We start from the raw sequence: 13670 nt of genomic DNA, 5'->3' as shown, positions 1-13670 counted from the left end.
TCCGGTTTACAAGACAGGTGTCTGCTAGCGAAGGCAGGAGCCTCCCTTTGAATGGAGAATTCCCCCTCCCTCCAAATTATTAGAATTTTGAAATTAAGGGGCTCTCAGGCAAAGATATGGAAGTAGGAATAACAGTTCTTTACTAGTTATATAACAAGGCAAACAGAAACAACAAATACAGCATTCATAACAAACAGAACACAGAACCCAGTCCCAGCCCTTTGGCTGCAGCACTTTCCCCTCCGGTGCAGTTGCGGGCACAGCCAGCAGGGGCGCTGCTGGCTCCCGGCGGGCAGGGCGTGCGGTAATTCCCCCACGCCTGCAAGGGGGCGCTGTGGCGCGAGTTCGGGGAGCACGCGGTAATGGCGGCTCGGCTGAGAGGGGAAGGGATGGAGGAGAGGCTTCACTTCACAAACCCTGGGGCAGCCGATCCCGGTGCCCCTGCAGGGCTCTCGGGAGCACCAGGCTGGGACAGCAGGGATGAGCAGAAATCCTGGGGCAGTGGACGCGAATGTATCAAAACTCCACAGCAGTAGCTGGAACATGTGGGATGTCTTGGTAGGGCAAGGGGATTTGGGGCCCAGCAGCAGAAGAAAGGATCCCCGCTGGGTTATGGTGGTGGCAGCCAACTCCTTTCTCCAAGCTGCAGGTCTGACCATCCTCCTCCGCAGCCCTGCAGTGAGAGAGAGGCTGCCCATAAACCTATCTCTTCTACTTGCCCCCCATTCTCACGGTATCTCTGCCCCCCCACCCCACCCAAGAGAAAACTCACAAAAACCAAAGGAGTTCCCCCTCCCCCTGTCTCAAGCACCCAGGCATCAGTGCTTCTTAGCAACTCTGTGGGGAAAAATTCCACACTAACAAGGAAAAACAGAAAACACCCAACCCCCAACATTATTATTATTACAATTCTAAAAGTGTCTTTGCCTCCTCACTCTGTGCCAGGAGGGTTTCACTAGGCATACTTCTGGAGCAGCTCCATCTTCTTTCTTTGTACAAGAGTTTTCTCAATGTCCTGTTGAGTTGGCGCTAGAACTTGTGCAATAAATTTCTGTTCTCTCTCGTTGCCACCTTCCTCATCAGACTCTTCTCTCTCGTTGCCACCTTCCTCATCAGACTCTTCCTCGTGGACAGCATATATGTTTTCTTCCTCCTCCTCCTCCTCACCTCTTGCAAGTCGTGCTTATCTCTCCATCTTCCATTTTGCCACTGCTTCTGCTGTAACTTTCTTCTCATGTTCCTGCTCCAGGGGTTCCAGAATCCCATCATCTTCATCCCTGTAGCCATAGTACTCGGTGTCGATGTCCTTCATAAGTTCAGCCCAAGTCTTTGGTGGGGGTGGCAGGGGCTCCTTTTCAAAAAGCTCTTTAACTCCTGCAAGTCCTTTGCAGCTCCAAAGATTTTGTAGCCTCTGTTTCCTGGAACTTCTTTCCCTTCATGATCTATCATTTTTGGGCCAATCCTAGCATAATCAGGACCTCCCAGCTCCTTTATTCTGTATTCCCAGTGTCCTTTCTCTCTCAGAAGTTTGTTGATTTCATCATTCAGGTCACGAATTCTGAATTCACCCAATCAAGCATTTTGGATCTCTGCCACTTTCTTAGAAAACTCCTTAATGATCTGTCTCCTCCATTTCTCAGCTTTGGGCAGCTCATTACACTCTGATGCAAGGAAAGGCCTTCACTCCTTGACTTTTCCTTCCTCAAGCTGGGCTTGCCAAAATCTTACTAATGCTGTCATGACCTTCTCTGCATTGTGAGCCATGGTCTCGCTGTGCCCCTCAGCCCCTCAGTCCTACCAAACACGCCGTGCACACAGCAGCTCCAAGCCCCAGAACTGAACCCAGACCCACTCCCCTGTGGGCCTGTGGCTCTCTCTTCTCCCTCTTTACTCTTCTCCCAAGATTATTTGTTGCAATTAATTTTGTTTAATTTAAGTCCTATAACCTTGAATTTTATTTGCAGCAGTTTAGAAATAATTAGTTCACAAAAAATATTTTACTGCTGAAACAGACAAAGTCAGAATACAACCTGACACCCTGCCAGTCAGGGTGGTGGTAGCAGTCCAAAAAAATTGTGGCTGCAGTCCACCTGGAGTGATAGATGAGGTTCTGTTGGAGCAGTGATCCTGTAGAAGAGTGTAGTTGTCCTCTGAAGGTCCAGTGGTGGTGTAGAAGGGTCTGGTCTTCCTCTGGGAATCCAGTGGAAAAAGGCTTCCTGTGCTGTTCCAAATCTGAGATTATATCCAGGTAGGAATGCTTGGCTCCTCCTTCTGGGTGGAGCATCTCACAATGGCATGATGCAATTTTATCAGTCATGCAGTGACACTCAGTGGCCCATTAACAGAAGATATCTCCTGGAGGGAGGATGGGTCATGGAAGAGATAAAGAACACTGCCCCACCTGGTTTTAACAGATGGCGATAGAATACATCTGGTTACATCTTGCATTGCAATCTGAGATAGTTAAATGTTACTTTTCTACATTGTAAGATATATAGTTGTTTTCTTATAAAGGATAAGAAGACTCTGACTAAAACAGCTGTCATGAAACATTGATAAACACCTCTTTGTGGATAAAAAAGATACAGTGTGCTCACCCTTGATTTTTCTTGAAGATTCTATTGCTTATTACAGTCTCTGCTGTTTTATTTTCCACAGAAAACACAGAAGAGTCAGTTATGATTCTACAGTATGGCTGTTATTGATTGTAAGCTGTTCTAGCGTTTTCCTTTGTTTCATTTTACTGTCATAGGTACATGACTGGTTAGAAAGGTGTTACCTCAAATTCCTAAGATGGTCACCACTGACCTATTGATTACATTATGTGAATTTACTGATTTTATTACAGGCATTATTCATAGGATGTTATTACTGTATTTATAGCTGGCTTCTTATATGCTTTAACATCTCTTTGTGTAGTTATCTAAGAGACACATGTTGTTTCAGGATCCTTCTTTTTGTTCTCTAGCTGCTTATGCATCTCTTAAACCAGGTTAGCTCTCTGGCTAGTCCCTGCACTAGCTCTATGGTTTAACCCAATGCTATCTCGTAACTTTAAGAATTTTTCAGAGTTCCAAGAAATGCTATCTGAGCTTCATTGAAAGTCTCCTCCGAACTGCTAGTCTAGTGGTTTTTCCCAGTTATTATTACAGAAGCACTCCAGAAGTTTGCTGTGTTTGAAGCATCTCTATCCTGAAGGAAACTTCGGAGGGATCCAACTACTAGATGGTATGATTAGTTTTTAACCCCAAGGCCTTTACTCACAACTGCGATTCATAAGAGCCTTGTTTTAAAACGTGTTTAGGGAATTCCCTCCCAGTTGGAGCTTGGGTGGTGGCCAGGCCTTGGCTCTACCTGGATGGAGAATCTGCCAATAAACCTAGATGTTTTCTGCATCAAAACTAGATTCAGATCACTTTGACTTGGCAATTTGACCCTTTACATATGACAGCTGAACCTATTTTTAGAGTAAGCTCGGGAATTATTATCTGGAAATAATTATCTAAGCCACCTGTAAATTGAGGTTTGTCAGCTGTTTGCAGACTCTGGGATGGTGGTACAGTATTTCAGAGATTCCTAATTACCTAATTTCACATGTATTATTAATTATGTGTATTATCTGAAATATTCTTATTTGTTGTACCTGACTTATTCCTGATTGCTGTCAGTTTCTTGTTCACTAAATGAATTGTTGTGCCTTGATGTTTCTTCATGCTCATAACCAAAGACATGCATCTCATTTTAAGAAAACAAAAAGATGGGGAATTTAGTGCCTTTAGAACATCCAAATAACGTAATATGTACATTAGAAATTTAGACAACAAATAATTTTGTATAATGCAATATTTACATTAGAAATTTGGAAAAAGATCATCAAATCTAAATCCCAATTGAGTGTGCCACAGCAAAGCCTAATTGATTCATTGACTTGAAGGGAGGGCATGCTTGTGCTTTATCATCAGCAGGTTCGCAGCAGTCACCTGTTCATTCAATCAGACACCGATCGCCTCCAAGAAAATGAGGCCTAGTGGAAAGAGAAATAACCTAACCACCATGCAGCCTTCGTGGCTAGAACAGGAACAGAAGTAGGACTGCCAAGACAGAGCTTTGTCTGCAAACTACAGAGGCAATTTGTCAACAAAAGCCTTATGTTATCATCATGGTATAATGTTCCTACTAACTTTCTTCAGTTATTCCCTGTTCCAGGATCCAGGAGGACATTCAGTGATGTCCAAGATCAACATTTCCAGCTAATGAACTTTCTCCTGAATCTCAACTATTTGGACTTTAAAACAATGGTCATTTATTTCCATTTCCCTAAGAGATATTGGACATTATTCTTTGTTTTCTCATGCTGTGAAACCCTGTGTCAGTGACATGATAGAATTTGATACATTTTGTTGATTGTAATCGGTCTTTAATGTCTCCTATCCCATATCTAATAGATAACCAGTGATAACCTTAATGAGATAAAAGCTCACAAGAGCAAGCTGGTTTAACATCAGAACATATGAGCCTTTTTTAAATTAACGGAAAGGGTGAGATGTCGTAGACAGGTAGAAGAATTATAAAAGAAAGGCCCTATGAAATCAAGCCTCACTCTGCTAAAATTGCCAAAGCTGGCCTCTAATTTCTTCTAAGTGCAGCTAACAAGAAATTTGCAAGTTCCCACGTGAAGCTATTTTGAGAATGAGAAGTTGTTTAACACAACAATCTATTCTGAAGGTGAAAAACAAATGTACCTGTGTAACCAATAAGATTTGTCTCATGAGAAACCACAAAGGAAAAATGTAAACATATCTAGACAGAAAATTTAATAGAGATATACAATAGCCCTTACTGACCAATGAACTGAGTTTCTTTCACTATATTGCTGACCAATTAGGTTTAACACAGTGCCTTCTGATATTTCTTACAAATATGAGATTTGTGAATAAAGAATTTGCTTTCTGCATAATGAAAATGGAGTCTCAGCTGATTTATTTCAACACTCAAGTAACTCCCTTTCCTTGCAAATTGTCATTGTGCATCCTGGATCAAAGCACTTCCTGGAAGTCTCAGGTTTCTCTCTTACTCAACATTTCAGTTCTCTCCCTTTGATCTCTTTCTTCTCATCTAAATGCAATTTTTTAAGGTCTTCTCTCCTCATGCCTCCTAAATCCTGTGATGTGAATCCAGGAGTCTTTTTCCCCAGCTTCCTTCTACTTTCACCTTTTTTCTTGCCAGTCTCTCTCTCCAGTTCCTGTGGCAGGTGTTGACACAAGCCCTGTGCTGCACATTTCACCGCACACTGGGCAGCCCCAGTCAGCTCTCCAGGGCTTTTTTCACCAAACACTGGCCTCTTCTGATCACTTACTGTTTGTGTTTTACCAATCTTGTCATTTCCTCTGCTTCTTTCCCACTTGTCCCTAGCCAACAGTACTGCAAACCTTTATATGGCCACCCAGTTCTTCCAGTTCAATGGCATTTTTTCATCTTAAGATATCTCCTTTCTATTCCCTTTCCTTTCTTCTATGAGCATAATTGTTGATTTTCCCTGTTTCAGCCATGACTTCTAAGTCTTCCTAGACAAATGACTTTTGCAACGCTATTGACCGCAGCTCTAGATCTTTTCACATCTTTTACCTGACATCACATTTTTTCCTATTTCCCCCTTCATTATTTTTCTTGATAAAAGAACTGTTGAGCATGCCAAATTAAAATTACATTTTAACCTTTTGATTCCATTATACTTTACCTTTTCATGCCCTCATTTTTCTTGTACAATTTTGCCCTCCTTTTTAAATTTAATGTCCTCTGACATGTCTCCATGTCTTCATGTCCCCAGTATAATTTCTTTTGCATTTCTCCTGAATTCTTTTTTATCTGTACCTTCACAGTACAAAAATGTTTTATTCTATTCTGTCTAAACAACAAATAAAAAACCTCTTTAATTCTATTTGGTTTCACAATAACTACGTCTTCAGTTGCCTTTTTACCTTAAGTTTATTCTGCATGCCGAATACAAATCTGTTGCTGTGTCCATCAACAGACACAGATGGCTCTTGTCCAAGTTCTCAGCTTCTGCATTCTCAAGCACTACAACATCCTTGACTAATTCAGTCCTGCCTTCCCCACCCTTCTACAAAAATTGTTTTACTATTTCCTTGTTTTGAGCACATCACTGTTCTCTCTTAATTCCTCCACTGCTATCCTGCCTTCATATCATCAAACATGAATAAAAATGAAGTGTTTTATCTCCTTACAGCCTTACCTTATTCTATTTATCAAAAGCAAGATAAATAAATAATAATAGCAATAACAAATCATGCATGGAAACACACTACCTCCAAGATTACGAGATTGGAATGTCTCATTGTGAAAACGTGAATCTAACTTGGTACACCTAACAGAAAGCTTCTCTCCCAGTCACATCACTGAAGCTACTGTTCATATATGTTGGATAAATTTTCCTTCTTTGTATTAAACGTTTGCATCTGGTACCTTACTGAGTACTACTTTGTTTCATGACTTAGCCCACTGAGGTCATGACTTCCAAAGAAAAGTGCTATTTAATTGGAGCCAAGATGATGCAACTTGCCTATAACAAAACTTGGCTTTTAAATATTATTTTTAAATTAGTATTTGAAAGATTATACTTTTTTTCCTCTTCTTTTGCTTTACTGTTTTTTTAAAATATGTCAATCACATCTAACAGTCAAGGATCAGAGGCTGTGTGACTTCATTAGATAAAAATACAATTCATGGAATTTTCCCATATGCTGTTGGGAATTAGCAGAATAAGGAAACAGGTCACTGGTGAATTTCATTTCACAGTACATAACAACTGCATGCAAACAAAATGCAATCTCAAACTGGTTCATCTTCTTACTCCTGCCTTTGATCTTCAATTGCATATTTCTGTACATCAATGGTTCAGTAACCTTTATAGTGTATGCAATGACAGCTGACATCAGATTAATTGATCTTTACACAAGTACCTTAGAAATACGATGAAATAATTAGTAAATAATCATGTTCCTGACTGAAAGGCAATATATTATTTTACAAAGGGATGAATCTATCATTTTAATAATTTCAAATTGATTTAATGAATGGGATTCTATCAGGCACTATTCTGCTTTGCTCCAGTCTTCAAAAGTACACTTATTAATAGATCTTCAGTTTTCCACAGGAGTGCTCAGGACTCTGTGTTCAGTCTGGAATTTTTTTTTTTTTTGCAATAGGTCATAGGCTAACAGAAATAAGAAACTTTATTATACTTGTTTTAGGAAGCTTATGTTGTTGTAATTGATTCATTTTAATAGTTTTTCCAATGACTAAACTTCTAGCTTCTTATCTAAGTTTAGCTGGTCAAGGCCTGAACTAAAAGTAGGATGACAGGGAAAAAAAGCTACCTTAGATCTGCTCTGTACATCACCATTGATTGTCGTGTAATGTACCTGTGACATCCTTATGCCAAAGGAGAGCACATTGCAAGTCGCCTGGACCAAAGGGATGCATCCAAAGGACAAAGTAACAGAAGAAGAAAATAGCAAGACCAGAGGAAAGGAAATTAAATTAAGCGCACACAGGTCAGGGTTGCTAGGATAAGATGACAAAGCAAATTGTATACAAAGAGCTGGTAGCCTCATTGGAGTCAAAAATGTAAATTTGATGCTATGGGTTTGAAGAACATAATTTGAAGCAAAAATTAGTTCTGTGAATTAAAAATAATTAACTAGTTCTTTTCTCTACTAAAAAATTTCTTTCTACTGTTGCACCCAATCAAAGTGTCACATCTGTCTATAATGAACTGTGAAGCTTTATATAAAATTGAATGTCTTAATAGCAATTTGAGTTGCATACTTTTATGATTTTGAATGGACTCTAGTCAAGCACCGGGCTTCTGAAGTGACACTTTGGCCAGCTTTTGTTAAATAGGTCACCTAAACCTTGAGATTAATTGGTTTAAAAGTGCTGTAACTGAAAACCTCTAACCTCTTTTTCTTAAAATTGGTGAGCCTACCTTTGTTAAGATCTTCCTTTTTTTCTTTTGATATGCTTTCTATGTAGAAATGCATAGGAATATGTCACCTGTGTTAAAATGGTACTGATCAAATTATTACAGGTTGGTTTCTATCCTGTTCCATACCTACCCTCCAAACAGGATCCATTTTCAGGCAAGGGAGCTTGTGTGTAAAGATGAACATTAGACAACTGCATCAATGAAAATACCAAAGTCAGCTCTGCCAACTATGATTTTATTCTTATACTTTAGCTCTGGTTACAGAGAAATTAATTTGTAAAAAAAGCCACTGCATGGCCTGACTCTGTAATTCCTGTCTTTCCCATTCCCATTGCTTGTTCTTAAGAAAGGTCTCCTACCCCACTTTGTGTTTAGCAAGCAAAGTTCAGTGAAGGAGGAAAATAGGTCAGAGCTGAGGCAGCCAGTGTGGGGCCTGGAGGAAGGCTGTGGAGTGGCCACTACTCCAGCAGCAGCAGCAGCAGCAGCAGCTGCTGCAGCCCCCAGTCCCCACTGTCACCCCCAGGAGCAGGAGTGGAGGCTGGAACACGTCTGTCCAGCAGAACTGATGGGCCCTGGTGTGGCCAGAGGCTCCTGGTGTGTCCTGCCCAGGTGTGGCTGCAGGGGGAAGGAACAAAACCCCATGTGGGATCCTACAACTCTTTATGCGTGAAAAATGCCATGGGTGGAGCTGGGGAGATTGCTGTCTTTTAAGTACAGAGACACTCCTTCCATCCAGGGAGTGGCTGGAAATGCTGCCACCCCTCAGGCTTGTCTTCACTGGGAGAATTGTGAAACCTCTTTCCTCAGCTGCCCACCATCTCCCAATATGTTTCACAAACTCAGCTCTGCAAGGGCTTCCTCCACCTTCACAGGAGTCCCTCGCTTCTCCCACAGGAACTCAGGCCATCACTGCCCCATCTCCCTTTGCCAGTGGTTCCCTCCAGATATTCAGTATCTAACTCTGCCATCGGACTGGCTGTTCTGCTTGTTAGGGTAGCCAGGATCATCTTCTGTGAGAGGGGATTATAGGGGCAAGGGGAAGTTAGAGAGCACAGGAGCACAGCTTGCAAAACCCCCAAACGTAGGGTTGCATGGCAGGAGGATGGAGGGAAATGCTGGGGCAGTCCTGGAGGTTTTGACACGGCAGAAATGCAGGAGCCCTCAGTGACCAGCCTTGTGGAAAGCTAAAGCAGGAGCATCATATTGTGAAGGACAGCAGCAGAGAGTTCAGTAATAACCAGATGTTAACAAAATGAGGCACTGTTAATACTCCTAGAGGGGATTTCCACTTCAAGCAAGGCAGTTCATTCAACATTTGCCCTGAAAGAGATGGAAGAAGGTTTGAGAATGAGCCTCGGGAACATTCTTCCCTTCAGCCCTTAGAAAACGTGCCTAATGTTCTGAACAGCCATCCTAATCCGGTCAGCAGAAATGCCTGAGTGACAGCAAACCAGCTCTTCCCAGTGCAGCAGAAGCAGAAGTAACGCTGCAGTGCTCAGAATAATTCTGGTTTGACTTAATCTTCTGTTCCTTTACATGTTAGTCATATCTGCTACATATTTCTAAACTGCAAATGCTCTTCAAAGACAGTGATGGTTTTACCCAGCACAACACAGATTGGTGAGCAGGTCTCAGTCCATGTTAGCTAGCATGGCTCCACCAGCTAGAGACCAGTCCTGTCAATTTGGATGCCAATGCATTGATTTAAGCTGCTGTCGTGCTCACACTCTCTGTAATTAATACAGATGGAGAAATTCATGTCCCTTCTGAGCACTGTCCACAGCCATTGTATGAGTCTGTCAGAGAGGGGGTTGCTGTGAACAGAGAGGTGCCAAGCAGACACACACCAGCTGTCCTAGACATGCAGGTTGCATTTAATGAGGTCTGTGGCAAGTTACTAACTTCACCAGTTGCCAAAAGTGTAGCAGTCCTTTCATATGTGAGTATTGGTTTAAAGAATGCAGTAAGATGTCACTGCAACATGGTGGTTGATCTCCCTAAATTGATAATTATCCCTCCTGAATCTGGGAGAACAAGGGATGTCGCCCAGCCCATACTGTCCGTACCAGCAAGATATATTACACCAATTCTGATAATCAAGGTAACAAAACCTGCAGTCCCTTTCACCCCCTCCTGCCCAAGCCATTTATACTGGCAGCTGGTTACATCCCAGCAGGTCCCATCTCAGAGAGAAACCTGTGGTAGGAAGAAGCCCAGGAAAGGGATAGTCCTGAATAAATCCCCACTGCTTCAATCTTTGAAAGGACAGTAGAAGGGGAATGAGTTGAACCTTGGGGTGCTGGGAGGGCCCACCTTCCCCAAGGTGAAATATCAGCAATATGCCTGGCTGGAGTCAGCACTGTAGAACTTCATTTATTTCAGTTTTAGATGCTTGGCTTTTTGCCTTCATCTGAACCTAACAACCAGAGCATGAAATGCTCACTTTCATATTCAGCACAAAGCCCAGTCTTCACTTTATATCCATTTTTCTTCCCTCCAGTGTTTCTTGGTACAGACAAGAAATCAGAGCCAGCAAAAGGGTTGAAACCAAAGGCAGGACCCACAGGTTCCAACAAATTTGACAAACCCCTTTTCCCTCTCTTTTCTCCCTCATCCAAGGGTTTTCCTTGTCACACTACACACCCAGCCTTCCAGGAGTCCACAAGTAATGTTTATCTGCCACAGTGATGGGCTCAGACTCTTGGAGGCACAGTCACAACATCTATAAACAATAAAATTCCTAGCTGCTATAATCATGTTTTCAGCAATGAGTAATATGTTCTGCAATAAATGCCCAAGGAAGCTGCTGGAGTATGCTGAAGGTGGCTATAAACTATACTTCTGAGAACAGTTTCTTGACAGTTGGTCAAAATTTCAACCAAAGAGTTAGTGAAATATTCATCACAATTTTCTTTGCCTTCTTAAATTATGTTAGTCATATTAAAATAGCCATACTGTTAGGATGCATTGAGAGGGCAGAATTCAAACTCTCCTCTCCAACACACACTCCCCAGACACCAAGGGTTCCTATCAGCATTTTGACAAGCTCATGTCAAGAAATTCTGTGCCCCTGACTGAAAATTAGTTATTTACGAGAGGTGCTAAAAAATTGGGATGTGTCTCTTTAAATGCTTGACCCTGAGGCAGAAGAGGAGGTAGTGGAGAGAAAGAGAAGGAGAGAGAAAACGATAATCACTTTAGATAACAACATGAGTCATGGTAATAGCAGCCTAATTGCTATCCGAGTGCTTTCAGCAGGAAACAGGCACACCTAGAGAGACACCTGTGCAGAGCAAGATTGGGTTTAAATGGAAGAAAGACAGAGATATAAATGCACTTTCATCTGAGTATAATGGAAAGGAAGAAGTAGTTGTTTATGTAGAAACTGCCTGAAATCCACGAGCTACTTCAAATAATGGGATGTGGCTGATATGTAATTCATGTGAGAAACAGGCACACTACAGGGCTCAAAGTGAAATGAGCATTTATATTTAGGCAGAGAAAAGAAAATAACTGTATGTAGAGGGAAAAGTGGCTGATGCTATCTTTCCAGAATAAATCAACTTCTGCAATGATTATGACCTTCTTATAAAATAAAATAAAATTAGTAATGTCAGTCTGACAATACAAAGTAAGATCTTTCCTTGAAAGTCAGTATGACTGCAGTAAGTGAATTGCTTGGAAGAAAGCTGCCTGAGAATGGAACGGTTTGTAGTTGATTGATAAATATCAAACACACCCTTCATATGCATGAGCCTGCTTTTGTACATTTAAGATTTCTTCTTCTCCACTGCTGTTCTCTGAGCACTGCCCCTGGCTCTGGCTGCAGCCCCTGACACAGCAGCTGTGGGAGGTTTCCACCCGGGTTTGGACAGAGTTCTTGGTCCCTGCTCTCCAGCTGCCCTCCCTCTTTGCTGCTTCGGTTCTGAGAAAGAGGACATGGTGACCAGGTGCTGCCCACGTGTCTGGGGGGGAAATGAAGGTTGGGATTTCTGAGTAAGAGACGAGAAAATGCTGCTTGTTTGCATAGGACGAGGTCTGTGGAGTGGGGAGAGCTGAGTGCAAGAATCGATTGTGTCTTCTGATGAAGGAGTCAGATCTTTCAGCAAGGGTATTGATTTACGCATTCAACTCTGCCAGTTGCTTTCCACTACATCTTTTGCAACTGAAACTCAGTGATGTGAATGTCAATAGGCATGAACAAAAGCCTTGTGTTTTTAAAAGCCTGAATCTGTATCTGTAGATTATAGAGGCTATTACATTTCTGTGCTTTTGCTCTCCTCTGGAAGTAACTTTTCCAGGTTGTTGGTAATGGATGTTGCATCCAGAATGCATGGGTGTGCCTATGCATTACCATGATTATTTTCCCCTAAAAATAGCCTTTTTTTTTATTATTTGTAAATAGCATTTGATCACAGTCTAGAAATATTGCATGCCAGAAATTATCTGTCTTGAATTGCTGAATAACAGTATTTGGGTAGACTGTCATGGCAACAGAGGTACACCCTCTGGATTTAAGCATCACAGGTTCTCATGGCAACTTTTTTTTTTAATACCTGCACGTGCAGGAAAATATGCTGGGCTATCCCAGTAATCTGTGTAAAAACAGCAGCAACAGAATAAACTGACATGTTTATCACCTTACATTTGTTTTTGAAATATACATAAAAACTTGCCTTGAATAAAATACATAAATAAATAAATCAGGGGGGGAAAAGCCCTCAAAGGCCAAAAAAACACTGTGGAGACAATAACATGTAATAATTTTATGAATATTTAGTATAAATTAGTATTCATGTTATACTGATACTCAGAACTTCAACCAATGATGAACTGGCATTGTCAATATATTATACATTATGAACACTCAGAGTAGGTACCAACCCTTGCCATGAGGCATCTCTGGTTATTGTCTTTGTCTTCTTTTTTAAGACTTGGTGAAATTTTACAAAATAGGACCTTCTATTAGAAATATATCAAGTTCAAATGACCTTGACCTATGATACAACAATCCTAACAAAAGTAGTGTTCAGTCACGGCGTCAAATGCTCCATTTCGGCTTTTCTTCTGCATTCCAGGGCACTGTTCACATGAATCCAATGGGCTTTAGAGTAGCCCTTTTTCATCAACGTGCAGTTCTCATAACAAAGGTAAATTTTCCTTCCTCTTCTCCCTTTATTACTACTGCTGTCCCCACAAGACCCTTCCACAGTGTCAGGTGTGTAAGCACCTGGCAAAGGTGGCATCTGTCTGTGATCACAGGTCCCCAGTGCTCATTGTGAGGGTTGAAGGCAGTGCAAAGCACACACGTTTACACATACACTCAGGAGGAAACAGAGCTTGTGCTTCACAAAAAGGGATGGTAACTCTTGAACAGGAAGACACCAATTAAATAATTAGGGTTAGCATAGAAAGAGCTGTTAACTGACTATCCCTTAATGTCTTTAAGAACAAATTATAAAACCTTCTGTGAGGGATGTCCTCAAGTAAAGTCCTTAAGGGCAGGGAAGTGGACTGGATGGCATCCTAAATTCTATATTTCTGTGGCTGTGCCATCACTGTGCTTGCTTGTCCTCACATGAGTGTAAGCCTGCACAAGCACAGACCCAGAGGCACGATAGCAGATGATAGAAATAAGAAATCTGAAATGATACATCAAGTA

At 41.5% G+C, this 13670-nt stretch overlaps 1 pseudogene; it reads right to left on the bottom strand.

Annotated features, from left to right (window-relative positions):
* Window positions 1–888: 888 nt before the first annotated feature.
* Window positions 889–1773, bottom strand: LOC137468271 (pre-mRNA-splicing factor ISY1 homolog pseudogene; annotated as a pseudogene).
* Window positions 1774–13670: the final 11897 nt, after the last annotated feature.

This window comes from Anomalospiza imberbis, chromosome 2 (assembly GCF_031753505.1).
Source record: "Anomalospiza imberbis isolate Cuckoo-Finch-1a 21T00152 chromosome 2, ASM3175350v1, whole genome shotgun sequence".
NCBI lineage: Eukaryota > Metazoa > Chordata > Aves > Passeriformes > Viduidae > Anomalospiza > Anomalospiza imberbis.
Note: the sequence above shows the minus strand (reverse complement) of the source record. Positions and strands in the feature narration are given on the sequence as shown.